Here is a 16,119-nt window from a genome sequence, read left to right as displayed (position 1 = left end):
ACTAGAACTACTCAGATAACACCAGTGTTTGTGCAAACGCTTGTGTGGATAAATTACAGTTTCAAAAGAGAATCTACTGCTTGATAAAGACACTGTCATTTTGAAGCCTAAATATACATTTTACTGACTTGATAACTTTTGTTTAAGATGCCTAAATAAATAAGACTAAAACTTAATTTAATTTCTCACACATGCACGCTTGCACACATGCCTACACACAATGAGGTTCTGCTGATGTAGTTAGTGGCTTGGAAACCATTACAGCTGAGTGGTGAGGCAAGTGTCATAAACTACATTATACCACTAGAAGCTCCTTTTTATAAAAGCTGACCTGGATAAAATACTCTGTATCACTCTTAATTCTCACCTCAGGTTAATTTTCCCACTGTAGGTTCTGGTATGACAGTCGAGAGAAAATACTGGGCATGAACCTCAGGGTTCACCCTCTCAGCCTCATAAATATTATGAAGAGCCTTCCAGCACAAAATAACACATTCATGTCTTAAAATGTGTATTTAAAGTTGGAATTGTTAGGACGATCAGACTATCACTATCATCTTTGTGTCCCTACTGTTCATACATGGGACACCTCAGCACACACACAGGAAGTTTATTTCTCTCTCTCTCTCTCTCTCTCTCTCTCTCTCTCTCTCTCTCTCTCTCTCTCTCTCTCTCTCTCTCTCTCTCTCTCTCTCTCTCTCTCTCTCTCATATTATGTAGTGTAATTGAACATCCACTACAGTAGGTGGCAGCGACACTCCAATGGTATGTTGAATTGTTAAGTGTTCTTAATTGACGTGACCTACTTTTGGGGGGGTGAGCGGGGTTACACACTGGTGCACAATGAATAAATGGCTGCAGCTCATTGACAAATTTGTAGCATGCAGACCGAATGCAACGGCTGTGTGTCATGCTTTTTGTCCGTCCATCCATCATTCATCTACCGCTTATCCTAGGTCGGGGGCAGCAGCTTTAGCAGGGAAGCCCAATCTTCCCTCTCCCCAATCCCTTCGTCTAGCTCCTCCGGTGGGATCCCCAGGCGTTCCCATGCCAGTCTCCACACCCTCGACTATCCAATCATGAAATAATAGCCTTTTTGTATATATTTTTTGAATGGTGAAAAGTGAGAATACCATTCTATTTAAGTCAAATAAAATAGCTAGCTACAGTATGTGTGTTATTTATTTAATTTTAACATCGGTTTAATTCCAAATAGCTTTCATCACTCAGCGTAAGTAATGGTAACTTCCGGCCACACACATTCAGCCAATCACAGATGTAACTAGCAGATTGGTGTGTTGTTTCAACTCACACAGAAATACACACAAAACTTTTGCAAGGATACGAGAGAAAGAACGATCGTATTGAACTTTAAGTTGAGCTATTCTCATGACACGTTTACTTATAAAGTCTATACAGTTTGCGTAGATGGAGGGGCCTTTGCAGATAACGGGACAAACACAGCCAGCTTTCAGAAGCAGTAACAGAATATGAAGCCACGTAGCTGGTAAGTTAAGCGTATGGACGGGTTGAACCGAGTTAGCAATAGTATATAGCAGTAGTTGGAGCAACCCTTCCGGCCACCTGATTGACTGGTGATGATAATGCTTTTTTTTCCATTAATGTCAGAGAAAGATGTTGCAAACATGTAAACATTACATTGCATATTTATTGTTTATCAGCATTTTTATTAATTATTTTTTTTAGTTTAAGAAATAATAATAATAATAAACATAAAAAATGATTAACATAGTTAATTCTTAAAGAATAAATAACTTTTTGGCCTTTTCATAGGATTAGTCATATTTTGTCACCGGGGCTTCACAACAAGCCATTAGATAAATTCCCATCATGCTTTGCTGCAGTTAAAATAACCACTTGTGACTGTGGGCATGTTGTGATATAGTTCCAAGGGTGTTGTTTTTACTCGTGTATTACATTTTTGCTACTTCTGGTACTAATTGTGACTTCTGCTAACACTCTGAGTATTAAAGTAGTCCAGTCAGTGCTACAAATATTTCAATGTCTTGCTTAGATCACACTAGGTATAGTTGTAATTGTCATGAGGAGGACAGTCAGAACTAACACAGGCAGCTTTCTTTGCGAGTTTCACAACAAACTGAAATTTAGAGAAATGGGCTGCGATATTGATTTTTTTTTGTGTGTGTATCATTTGGTACAGTGCGCACTGAACCTGTATGAAACAATTCGACACAGATCCATGCATCATTGCACCCAAGTTACAGTACATCACAATAGTGAGTATTCCCCTCATATTTCTGAATATCTCTGAAACCTCATAAGTCACAATTTGTTAAATTTAATAATTTTTCAAAAATCTATAATTTGGGTCATTCCACACCTGTAGGTATTTTTTTTTACGAATTATTGACCAATCTAGAGTGTTGAAAATGGCTTTCTCTCTTTGATGATGAAATGTTAATGGTTAAACAAACATGCCGTTTTTGGGATCTGAAAAGTGATGATTTTGGAGGTACAAGGTTTTGGCCTGACGCCAGCAATATATTTGTGTGTGTGTGTGTGTGAGTTAAAAGGTTTGAAAAATCAGAGGCCGATCAGTGTTGTGGAATGAGTTTTATTCCCACGCTAGGATCACAGTTTTGCCTTCCTTTATGTACTTTAAAGTTCCATAGGCATTGGTAATACAAATAGTAGGAGCACCTGAACACCCAAGGCTCAATCATTAGCATACCAAATTATACAGTATGAAGACACCGACTCTTGCTTGCAGTCTTTGCTAAATCAGTTGGTCCAAAATGATAGTCAAACACAGAATTGCCATTGCCCCCCCCTTTGCTAGCCTCTATTTTTGTTTGCCACCGTTACAGAAACATTGCCTCCAGTCATTCCAAACTCCATCCAAATCCTCGGGTTACTCAACAGACTGCCCAGTCTCTTTATGCCCTGTTGCTTCAGCCCAAAATCAAGCCTTGCATGGATATTGGAATTTGCACATGAAGGTTGCTCAAAATTGTGTAAAAAAAACAAAAAAACGGAACCAATAAAGAATAACCAATCAAGAAAACTGAGTGATTGATTTGAGATGGCCTCACCACTTGAATATCCGAAGTACCTATAAGTGTTGGTTTCACAACTTTAGAGCATTCCAAAGGATTTTCATGCAATAAAACAGGCTGGTTAATGTCATCAAATTGTTTTCCATTGTGCAGTTGGAACAGTAAACTCCTGGCTTGTGTTGTTGTGTTTCAACGACAGAATGTTTTGGTCAAACGAGAATAGATGTGGCTACGATGTGGAGGCACAATAACATGCAACTCTGAGTGAGGAAGGTGAAACAGTTGAGTACAGCATGCTGACATTATCCTTTAAGAGAGATAACTTTAAATCTTCAGTCCATCAGAATCATACAGTATGTGCTATGCATCTGACAATTCTATTTTTTTTAATTTTTTTTTTTTATTATTATTATTTTTTACAAATTGATGGACAGCAGCGTATTTGGCTGTTCTACACTAGCATAATGTATATGTATAAGTAACATGGCACACACATAAACTGACAGTGAATGTCAAGATGTACCTAAACTAGGGAGAAATGGAATTTAGAATTAAACAAAAAAGAACCTTATTGACTTCAGTCTGTAATCCAGCTTTAATGAATTGTGCTCCTTAAAAAACTCTCTAAAAAGTGTTGCAATATTAACTCATTCAGTATATTTATTTTTCTGGGCGTTAACTGTGCCATGATGTATTAGACTGTGCATTAAGCGCCATCTATTCCCCTCAATCCATCCATTGTCCAGAAATAAAAGAGGAAGAGTAACATATGCACATAATACTAATAATTATTTTTAATAACAATAACAACTAACAATAATGTGTTCACTGCACTGAAATCTCATGAGATATGCTCAAGCCGCAACATACACACATTATGGTCGCACATTATGTCATATGTGCAATTTTAGAGGCATAATTTTCCCGGTTTGATGGGATTGCAAATTATACGACTTTGTGGTCATTCAACTTTCGATTGTTACTCTGTAAAGTAAATTAAAGGCAATATACCACCATGTCACCTTTGTCTTAAATGAAATCCAGTGTTTAGGTCGCATCGCATTCAGTGCGTAGTGACGTAGAATGACGGCTGGCTCTCTGCCGAGCAATGTGAAACGCCTATAAAGAAAGCAAGGTAAGCCTCCGTAGCGTTCTTAAAGGGACGATCCAAACTCTTGAACGCATCTGGTGAATGACGAGAGCACGACGTGGGGGAGTGTGACTCTCCCGATCGCATGCTGTTTCCTTAGGAACGCTACAAGGCTTAACTTGCTTTCTTTTTAGGTGTTTCACATTGCTCAGCAGAGAGCCAGCCGTCATTCTACGTCACTACACACTGAATGCGTTGCGACGTAAATGACAATGGCTACGGCCAAATAAAGTTTCTACAAAATGTATTAAACTGGAAATGATTTTTGAAAAATTTATCTCATAGTTATGTTAGTAACAACTAAATAAATAATTAGAGCAAACTTGTCATGACAGTTGGGGTTCCTTTTAAGGTTAGGGTTAGGAACAAGGAACATTTTCGAAAAATCGCCACTTTTATGTGGTAAAAGTCATAAGATCCCGCGGCAGGGGATATACATTTTTTGGGGGGTACTACTTTGGCACAACACCAGCGGTGGCCATCTTGCAATGCCACACCTACAGTAAGTTGAATGCATTGACTTTTCCGCTGCGTACTTTTCACGTTATTTTCTTCCTCTACAGCAAAAATACCACTGTGTGTGGCGTACGGTTACACCAATAAGTATAAAATAAGTGTGGGAGCTCTAAATGCAGATTTCATGAATAACAATGTAAATATACATTTTCTCTAATACGGTATTTTTCCGAGTGTCATCAAATATTGGTCTGCATAATCAGAACCAGTTATCAGAACCATCAACAATGACATGAAACCAAAGCACCCAACAACAAAAAGTCGCCGTGAAATGTAAACCTAACTTCACCATTGACGATACTGAGATAATACTGAATGGTTGAAGCCAACAATGAAGTTTGTTCTTTCCTAGGCTCTCATTATCTCATACAGGGATCCGTGCTTAAAACACCCAGAGTGTTTTGAATGAAAAAATTGGTCCCAAGCACAAGTACCGACTAATATATATATAATATAAATGTAAATATATATATATATATAATATAATTTTTTAGGGGAGTACTTATTTTTTCCACTTAAAACACTGATGACTTGACTTGATGAAATCTCCTAAGTCCCTAAATAGAGACTTGCCTGTTGTGGGTATGTTTACTTCATTGACATTTTACCAACAGATCTTCAGAGTTCTCCACGATATCAATCTGGGACTGCTCCACAGTAACTTGCTTGGGAAAGGCGGGACACATGCTGTACAATACTTCGATCTGATTGGACCATGTGGCACGTCTACCTAACTTTTGCTTTGACCAATCACGGCAACAGATGAAAATGTAATCTTTGTTCTCAACGTAGGAAAAAAAAAGCACAAACATCTATATCACTTAAAAATGCACAAAACGCCTCTCGCTTTTAACATTCAACCAGTGATTCTGCGAGAACATAGCTTTGCGATTGGTCCATACAGAAAGTGTACAGATTGGTGAAAATTAGCAGTACAAGATGTATTCTAGGGAGTTTGTGAACTCACAGGTACCGCGAGAATTCAGCTTGCAGGGCAAAGTCAGCAGAATATGCCTGCCGCATACATTTCCAGCAGCCATTGTGGAAATGATGAATGTCTTTTTTTTCTTTTTTACCATTTTTATAATCTCCTTGCAGATAATTTGAGCATTCTTAAAAGGAGAATAAACTTGGGAGAGCCAGGTGGGGAAACAGTAAAATAAAGTCGAGGAATGAGGGCCAAAATACGGAGGAAAACTGTGTGAGAAAGAGACGAGGAGGAGGAGTCTATTTAAAGAAAAACAATTTCCCTGCAGTATAATTTGCTGATACAGATGATACAGTGATGAAGAGAGAGAAAGATACACGCACGCGCAAATGCACACACACCACACACACTTACATAAAGAGGGAGAACTCCCCAATGGTTAGACTAAGAGTAAAAATAAGGAAGAAAAACTAATTAACTGATGAAGTCCATGGTGGGCTTCTCTCTCTCTCTCTCTCTCTCTCTCTCTCTCTCTCTCTCTCTCTCTCTCTCTCTCTCTCTCTCTCTCTCTCTCTCGCTCGCTCGCTCGCTCTCTCGCTCTCTCTCTCTCTCCCTCTATCTCTAGCACACACAAAACAATTCTGCAAATTAGGAGTGTTCTGCCCCCTGTTGTTCACACATACATGCAGTCATTCAGTCGCAGCGAGAATGCTGTGATCAAACTAATATTATAATGAGGCAATTGGCTGATAATCGGTATCAAATAACAAGAAATTTAGTATGATGCATGGCACGTGTGTGCATGTGTGTGATGTGCAGGCTGAATGCAGTCATGCCTGCATTCTGTCAAATTGGTAACACTTGATGCAAGCGTAACCTCTACAACTGTTGCAGTACAATTTATTGTCATTCAGTCCAGAACTTGTTCAGTGGAAGATGGAAAAATAATGTGCTGCATGGATAACAAGAATAAAATATAAGACTTACAAAAATTCCATTCATTTTTACCATGTTTGTGCTAGGTCTTTTAAAATGCACATTAGAGTAGATACCAAGACTTTTTTTTTCATATTTTATAATATCTAAATAATATTATGATAAAACATTCAAACCCCATTTTTCATATTGAATTAAATGTCACCATCACTACTTTTTTAAAAAAACAGATAACAGGGTAGAAAATAGAAATCACACAATTTCCCAGCTTCATGTGGCGTTCATGTTGAACCCCCACTTTAGGTATAAATATGTTTATTTCTATGGCTAATTGATTGTTTTGCCAGTTCCTGAGCATCAAAGTAAAGGAACAAAGAAAAAGGTATGACCCTGTGCATTGTGAGTTGCTTCATCCTTCCGTCCATACATAAATTTATACATAAATATTTGTGATATGAAAATCTGAACTAATGAGTTAGTTACCTTCTCTATTTTATTGTTTTCAGCACGAGTATCTATTTCACTGCTTCACCTCACCGCTTGCCTCCCAGCACACACCAACTTGCTCTACTCACAATATGTTTGCATATATTTGCTACCATAATGACCAGAATAGCGGCTAGAAAGAAACACAGGTTAACTGAAACTCAATGACTTATTATTACCATAACTCCTGCTAACGTTGTGCAAAAAAAATATTTAATAATAGTATTTAAATAATGATCCTGTATCTGAAGGCATCAAGACCCAAAAGCAAGCAGAAAGTGAAAGGTGGCCGCAGTGAAGGGTTGACAGGGAGGAAGCACTCAATTCAATTTTGTCCATGGCCTCCAGATATCAGACAGCCATTGTCAGCAAATCATATTATACAATACTATATGTATTATGCATGTACTGTAATACAATCACATTTACAATTATACCAAACACAATGCACAATAACCCCCTGACAATTGGTACACTACATAAAATGGTTGGTATACAACACCTAAATCATGAAATCATAAAAACTTATTGTCATTGTTTTAATCGTTTTGGAGCTAACTTAATGTCAAAAAAAAAGAAGTAATTAGTTCATTCTCAGCAGCACGGTATTATAGTGGTTAGTAGATCTGCCTCACAATTATGTGGTTCGGGATTCAAATGCATGTTATCCACGTGCTCTACCCCACATTCCAAAAACATGCATGCTAGGTTAACAGAAGATTCAAAATCATGGGTGTCAAACATACGACCCGCGGGCCTGATCGGGTTTAATCCGGCCCGCGAGATGATTTTATAGAGTAAAAAATGAGTAACGGCGGACCAATTATTCAGCCGGCCTCAATCAAAACATATAAATTCATAATTTCACAAGCAATCCTTGGATGAGCAATGCAACGTGTACATGGAATTGACTTGGATGTCATTATTTTACATGCAACCTAAAGTTAGGGTTTGTTGAAAGAAATAAAAAATAAACACATACAACAACATAAATCAAACATAAACATTCAGCTACTGGTAACGTAAACACATATAACATGGATTAATGTCCTATAACTTCATTAACTATGCCATACAATGCATTCTGGGAACTATAAGCAAAAGAAGTAGATATATCACGCTAGCTGGAGCTCATACATGCAAAGTGTTGCCGCGTTCCATTTGCATTTGTGTTGTTTTTTGTAACAATATATTTACAATTGAGCCCGGCTATTTAGGGCTGGCCTGCAAATAGTGAAAATCTGTGTATAACTGACGCCAGCTATTTTTAAATTATATACCATGATTTACCGGTCCAGTCCATTTGCTAATATATTTTGCTCCATGCGGCTCCTGAGCTATTTGAGTTTGACATCCCGGCTCTAAATTGTCTATAGGAGTGTCTACATGTCGTGCGATTGGCTGGCGACCACTCCAATGTGTATCCCACACCACCGTAACCCTGAGCAGAATGTGCAGTATGAAAATGGTTCATTCAAATGTTAGATATATGAATAAATTCAATAACACATATATTTAAAAACAAACATGTACATGCTTTCTATAAACAAAATATACAAATATTTGGAGAAAAACTAATTTTATGAACGTGAAGTTCAACATTGTATAACTATAAGCTAAAACCCACCTTATTTTCCCTTCTGCTTTAGTAGTTGTATTATGGCAACATTTCCTATAATGAGTTTATTAACAAAATTGTTCATTATTATAGTAAACAGTGGTTTTGTAATATACTCTGATAACATTGCATTATCGTCACCTTTTTCACAAATTGGTTTTGTACCTTACAGGTAGACATGTGAGGTACATTTCGATTTAAATTAATGTTATAGTTATGTTAATTTGGTTCTTGCCTTGTGGCTTTTAAATACCACTTTACACATCAGTAGTTTGTGTGAGCTTATACTGGCTTTTGGAGGCAGAAGTGTAAGTGCTCAGTCGATGTTATTTTTCAAAAGAAAGCGGAGTAGTCTGACAAATGTGTGTTCTGTATCCAAGAAGTGACATCAGTACTGGATCACAGCGGCGATGAGAGTTTGTTTAGACCGTCTGTAGGCTGCAATTACATTTGAAGTTCGACAGTATCTGCAGGCGTCATCACTCAGTGCTAGACCTTTTCTCCTGCATGCCCCTGGAGGCCTGCCAGTTGATGTGAGCCATTCAAACAAAAGCTTCCTCATTTGAAGTTATATACTGTCAATGTACTGACAGATTAGCTTTCCTACTACGTGCATGCTTTATTTCTGTTTTTGTGAGCAAGATGATAAATTGCTAAGTTGGCCGCTCGCTGTTGTTTACTTCCAGTAGTCTTTCAGTGAGCACACTTGCTCACTAGTTCAACTGAAATCACAAGCTGCAAAAATGTGGAACAGTTTTTATTTTTGTTTAATTTTGATATACAGAATCATTCGCCATACACCTCACACAAGTCCTCTCTGGGAAAAATGCATTCTACTTAAAACAACATAATATCATTTTAGAGGGGAAAAATGAATGAGTCAAATTAAACTGTGTGATGTGAATGAATGGCCACACCCACCGATTCTGCCCTGAGTGATTTTAACAGTTTCCTTCTTGTTGAGATACATTGTGATATGTGTGCTCATGTGCATATTATGCATGTGTGCCTACATATATGAAACAACTTGTTTGGGAATTTATTGTATTGATTAGATCGGCTGTATATGTAGGGCTTTACTTTGTATTTATTGTTTTATTTTTTTTTACATAAATGCAATGGATAAGGGCTTACAACTCACACCACTATTATCTGTGCTGCAGTTAAGAAAAGTATTTTTTAATTTAAATCACACGTTATTAAATAAGAATAATTTATTAGTACATTAACAGCATTTGTTATGGGTTAGTTTCATGGAAGCTCGTTTTATTATTATTATTATTATTATTGTTGTTGTTGTTATTATTGTTATTATTATTATTATTATTATTATTGTTATTATTGTTATTATTATTATTATTATTATTATTAACACATTGAGTTAACTTTAAATATGGTCAAACAATATAAATAAAATAAAATAAAAATTCCTACAATTTACACTCATGCCTACTCTTATTTTCCAAAGAGTTTTATGTGAGTTTCTATGTGTAAAATACAATAAATACAAAATCATACTTTTAAAATCAAATCAAATGAGAGCCTCTGATTATCTGCCTTGCTAAATTTAAGGATTCTTGCCCCATCTAGTGGTAACTGTCCATTAGGGCATACTGTATGTGTTATAGTTTACAGCCTGCAAGCTGTACTGTATATGTACAGTATGCTATGTATTGTACTGAATGTAACTGGAAAAAAAAAAAAGACAGATTACTTAGGTTACTTTTTTATTATTTAATCAAAAAGAGACTGATTGTGTATTTGTTTTTTGTTTTTAATCTAACACAACAACAAAACACTAACAAATGCCAGATTTTTCACATTTCACTATTGGGTTGGAATAAAAAATGCAAACAGGCCACAGGACTGAAATTTATTTAAATATCTAATTGGTTGGGTTTATGTGAACTAGAAGTTTGTAACTAGCAATAGTAAAGTAACATTACACTGCATTCCGGCAGAATCCTCGTGTCTCCAAAAGCATCACTTTTTTGACAATCCCCAAAAAATATATTGCACCATTAACATTGCATTGTCAAAGATAGCAAGCCATTTTAAACACTAAAAAGAAAAATAATAAGTTATAATAATAGAAAATAACAGACCCACGTGGAGACTGACCAATCATATAGATTTGTGAAAAAATATAAATCTGACCAAAGTTGGATACAGCAGGTTTCTGATTCTGATGTGCAAATTGCATGCGTGTAAAGTGACTTCCATGGCCTTTTTTCTATGCAAGACATGACTATTTTCTCGAAAAAACTTCCTTTCACACTTTTGCCAATTTTGCAGTGAATGTATATAGCTCTCTGCTTACTCTGTTGTTAGAATTGATCAGTGTTGATGGCATTAAGGGGGAAAATAAATCAACTCAATGGGCAATGTGCTATGCTATGTTTTACTACTGTTCTGCTGGAAGTCTGACGTTCAGACCCTGCCGCAGTATCAGAAATCTAAGGTGTCATAGTAAATCTCATCTTCAGTCTGTACTTCATCTTGGCTTCCCTGATGCCATATCTGGCCTAATTGTATCCCTCAACATCAGTGGTGACAAATGTAATGGAGCATGTGTGAGCAGGACTGTTTCTCATAGTTGTTGTTTTGGGTGTGTTTGCTGGATTTAGTGGGGCAATGTTGCAACCAGTACACATCCACCAATCCATTTTCTATACTGCTTGGCCATAAAAATTTGATCTCAATTCGCAACAATAGGCAATCACACTGTGCTTGTATGATACTACACAAATGTTGTACAGTGTGGACGAAATATTCAACCTAATGTTTAGTCATTGCGACAAGATTGGATGTGTTGGTAAAAGCTGCCCAGCCCAATAAAGTACACAGAACACTTTTGAGTTTAAGAAACATTTCCTTATGTGAACCTTGCCGCCTCCGCTCAAAAGAGCTGTTAGAATACCTTCAATTAACAATTGTTAACATGCATGATGCTGATGAGGGTCATATTTCATGACTTTTTTTTAAATTTACTTATTTATTTCACTCTTTCAAAGAAAATAAAGAAGTAAAACTTATAATAGCTGCCCCTAATCAACATAAAATGAATGACAGCTACAGTTAAGGCAAACAACATCATTTTACAAAATGAAATAAATAGATCATAATTTCTTGCTGCATATCAGTTTCATTATAGATAGATAGATAGATAGATAGATAGATAGATAGATAGATAGATAGATAGATAGATAGATAGATAGATAGATAGATAGATAGATAGATAGATAGATAGATAGATAGACAGACAGACAGACAGAGAGTTTCCTCTTAATTTGTACTCACGTTCCCTTTTTTAGGAATAAATTATTTGGTAAGATTTGGTGATGAGCCTTATACATTATTTTAAGGCAGTATATTCCACCAATTAATTAAATTTCACAAAAGCATCTCTAAAAGCTTTTGTGTTCTGTAGGTAAATAAACATATGGCTCTAGATGAGCTATAATAGTGTGAGAGAACACATATGCTTCCTGTCCCACTAAGAGTCCCCACACCAAATTGTGTTATGCCCTACTATCTACTGTCAGGTTTAGTTTTGTACACGACGTTTTACCACGTTTGACTAAATTTCTCATCTGCACTTGTCTGTCTGCTGTGACAAATCTTTTGACACTTTAAAAACTTTAATCCGTCATTCACAGCAAATACGGCCTGTTACGTTTGCCCAGCCAGTCACGCAGCATTGCTTCACAACAGCAAAAAAAAATTAATACTCATGATAAACCTCACGAAGGTTGCGATAGGGCAGCTGTGGCCACGTGGTTAAGATGGTTATCTGCCACCATGGTTTGATACCCCGAACTGCTCACCGGGCACTTAAGCAGTCCCTTGCTCCAGTGTATGCTCACTGTGATGGGTCAAATGGAAAATGTGTGTACATGACTTATTCTCTTCTTATTATTTAGTGGGGAAAACACTATTGTTGAAAAATGACAATGGACTAAACTAGATATACATACTACAAATACTTCATCACAAATACTCAAGGTGGACACCGAATGTAACTGTATGAAAAAAATCAATATGGGTGAGCAGCATTGCTGTACTTACAGAGTTTCTGTAGTCTGAATCTCAGCAGCTGTCTCTCTGGAGTGTAAACTGGAGAAAACACACAGACAATACAATTAGATGGCCGATATCTTTAACATACAGTACTTGCCAATTTCATTTAATACTGTATCAGGAAGTGGTAGGCAGAGGTGGGTAGAGTAGCCAAAAATTGAACTCAAGTAAGAGTAGCGTTATTTCAAAAATAATATTACACAAGTAAAAGCAAAAAAAGTATTCGCTGAAAAGAATACTCAAGTACTGAGTACCTGCTTGAACTTAAATTCTGATGTATTTTTAAAAAACAATGTCATCAGACAAACAAAAACATACAATTATGTGCAATTTCTGGCATCTACAAATCATAAAATGAAAAATAATAATAATGAGCAAACTACAACCAATTTGTGTGGTGCAGTTTTTGAGTTTCAAAATAGGACTGGAAACAGAAGTCAGTCACTGCACTCACATCTGGGTTCACTCCCACATTTGGATTGTCACAATGCTAACAAGGAACATTATCCGCTTACTCAATACTGAACCTCATCTAAGATGGTGGGTAGCAGTATTGTCCTGTGTTTTTTTCTCTTTTTAAGACAAAACAAGGTTGTGCTTTACTTAGCAGTATTTCTCCAAACAGCAACTTGGGGAGGCAATTACTACATCCGTAAATGAGAAACAGGCAGAAACTATCCATGGAAGTTCAGCAGATTGGAGAGTTGCCAATGTAATGTTGATATGTAGTTTGATTGGAAAGTGTGATTTTAGTCCAATTAGCATCTGTTTGAAAAGAAAAAAACGATGTAAAAATTAAAACTGATTTTTTTATCAGAGCTCATAACAATCCATTAGTTTCCTCAATATTTGTGCATAACCAATCGTTCCACCATATTTTGAGTATTTTTGAAAAAATGTAAAGGAAATTTGTCCTGCACATTTTTGAGGCAAGCAGCACAGGACACAATCATCTTGTCTAATCAGCATCTCGATATGATAAGATATAATATAAAATTGACCCAAAATTGGTTGTATCTGTTCCTTTGCACTCTGGGAATACTGCCACCATCATTTGGCTGAGTTAGGAAAGGAATCACCTCTCTCAATCTACACCCTCACTATTGCCACTGTATCAGCTTCTCTCCTTCAATTGTATTCAAATTTATATTTCTTATGTTAGCCAGACAAGAACACCTTGTAATGCAACAAACTGTATCTGTTGCCAAAGTTTAGTCTTAATGTATCAGATACAGGCATCATGAGTTCATTCAAAGTATTCAAAATGTCCTTATAAATTATGTATAGCCTTTAAATAGCATTTTGTTTGGCATGGAAAATTTTCTGTAATTCTGCTGTTTTGGTTTTGCACTTAACCTCATCAGCTTTATTTGTTTTGGGAAAACATTCATATTACCTATCTGTAAATTGGAATGAGAAGAGTATATTGGGCATGTGGCACAGTAAACATTACATTTATTTCTGCATCTAAAGCAATGTTAATACTACACAGTAGCTATTTTCATACAGCCACTGCAATGGCAATGAAAGTAAGCAAACCTCAGTGGATGTAGTCTTTGTACTAAATTATTTGTGGCTGCCATGAACTCATTACCACAATAAAGATGACAGTAATCAAAGTATGCATACATAGCCTAAATAATGTATGCTGACTGTGATTCAATATGCATTAATTAAACAGTACGGTATATGTTTGTACTTAAAGGACACAAAATGGTAGATTTTCTTTACAAAAAAGACAGTGCTGCTAATCCGTCTAAACTAACTTAGCTGCTGTTCAACTGCTGTCAATTGTAACAGCTGATCTAAGCAAGTTAGTTCAAGGAGCACAGTTACTGTGGAGATTGGACACATTAGTTAACACATTTTTGCTGTACCATTTGTATCCCCTTTCTTCTGTGTGAAATTGCCTAGTGCTATCACATGGCAAATATTGTGCTATAATAAAGAAATGTGAATGTGTGTAGGTATTTTTACATCTAGAGTAGGTAAAAATGCACATACATCAATACACAAAAGAACATTTTACTGTAGTTACCAAACCTTTGGTGCTATCAATAGTTCCTTCATTAGTTATTGTTTGACCGCTTAAACAGCTCTTTTTCACTCTTTCTGGGGAACACCAAGACAGCACATTGGCCTTGATTGGACCAACCTCTATAATCAACAACATTTATCAAACTCCAAGACCCTTAATTTAGTCATTTATCACACTGTTTGGGCTGCCTGATTAGAATTATAAACTCTCATCCCTCCTGCCACTCGGGCTGCCTCTGAATGAGTACTCTAATTGAATAAGTAGATGTGCTACCTTGACTGATGACTGTTCTCGCTCACATGAACTGCTCAAACAACTTTCTGGTCTTGGCTGATAGAATTAGGAACAGCAATATTCTTAATACATGTGCTTATTACCTCCACCAGAAGATTTGGTTTATGGTTGCATTCAGTGGTGTAGTGGTCCTTAGTGAAGTATGTATACTCGGAAATTCCACTTAAAAAAACAACAACACATTTTTAAGTCGTCCGGAAACCCGTCTTGAATGACATGTAAAAAAAATCCGTCATTTTTACTCATCATTCACCGTGTTTATGATCTGCACTACTCTGCCTACAATTGGCTCATTAGCCCTCATGCGTAAAGTTAGCCAATCTAATCAGGCATCGACAACCAGCCAATTAGAGGCAGAGGAGGGTGGGCCATCGCTTCACCATCATCCTCACATATTACTGAACGGTGCACATCACGAGGGATTTAGAAGTGGGTATACAATGCTGACTTGAAAAAGAGATGGGTATACACCGTATACCCACGTATACCCTGGACTACATCACTGGTTGCATTCATCTGTGATATTTGGAGTGGCATTGCTCTGACCAGGGTGTCAGAACCGATCAAGTCTTCATTCACATCCCAAATACCGTACACGGAACAATGTATTCCAAAGATCATTTTGTCTAAAAGGACAGGGAGTTGGCACATATGCGTGTAGGGTTTCTTTGCTTTGAGTTATGTAAGCAAGCAATCTACACGCGCACACTCATTAATGAGTACTTTAACTCTTTTACTGCCAAACGATATTAAAAAAAAAAAAGCAACCCCTACAGTGCCAGCCGATTTCGAGCATGTTCACTAATTTTTCAAGGCAAACAGAATATTGTGTGTTATGACTACATAAACATGGTGGATACCATATGAAAGATTGGATTCCATTCTTTCGTTAGAAAAAAAGTATGACTTTACCTTTGACACTAATATTTTTTGTTTATTGACGCTCTGTGAATTAGATTTAATGGCACCATATTTCTGAAACATGACATCTCCTTCCATTGCTTTGCGGATGACACCGAGCTCTATTTCTCCTGC

General features: G+C 36.7%; 1 protein-coding gene across 1 annotated transcript in view; it reads right to left on the bottom strand.

The window, feature by feature from the left end:
- Window positions 1-16,119, bottom strand: part of rbfox1 (RNA binding fox-1 homolog 1) — a 332,184-nt gene that overhangs the window by 245,083 nt on the left and 70,982 nt on the right. Inside the window, exon 2 of the mRNA XM_086070103.1 lies at window positions 12,741-12,788. The gene's annotated coding sequence lies outside the window, so the exon portion shown is untranslated. The remainder of the gene's footprint in view (window positions 1-12,740; window positions 12,789-16,119) is intronic.

Source organism: Leptonotus elevatus, chromosome 1 (genome assembly GCF_054856555.1).
Source record: "Leptonotus elevatus isolate MCC_2025b chromosome 1, RoL_Lele_1.0, whole genome shotgun sequence".
NCBI lineage: Eukaryota > Metazoa > Chordata > Actinopteri > Syngnathiformes > Syngnathidae > Leptonotus > Leptonotus elevatus.
Note: the sequence above shows the minus strand (reverse complement) of the source record. Positions and strands in the feature narration are given on the sequence as shown.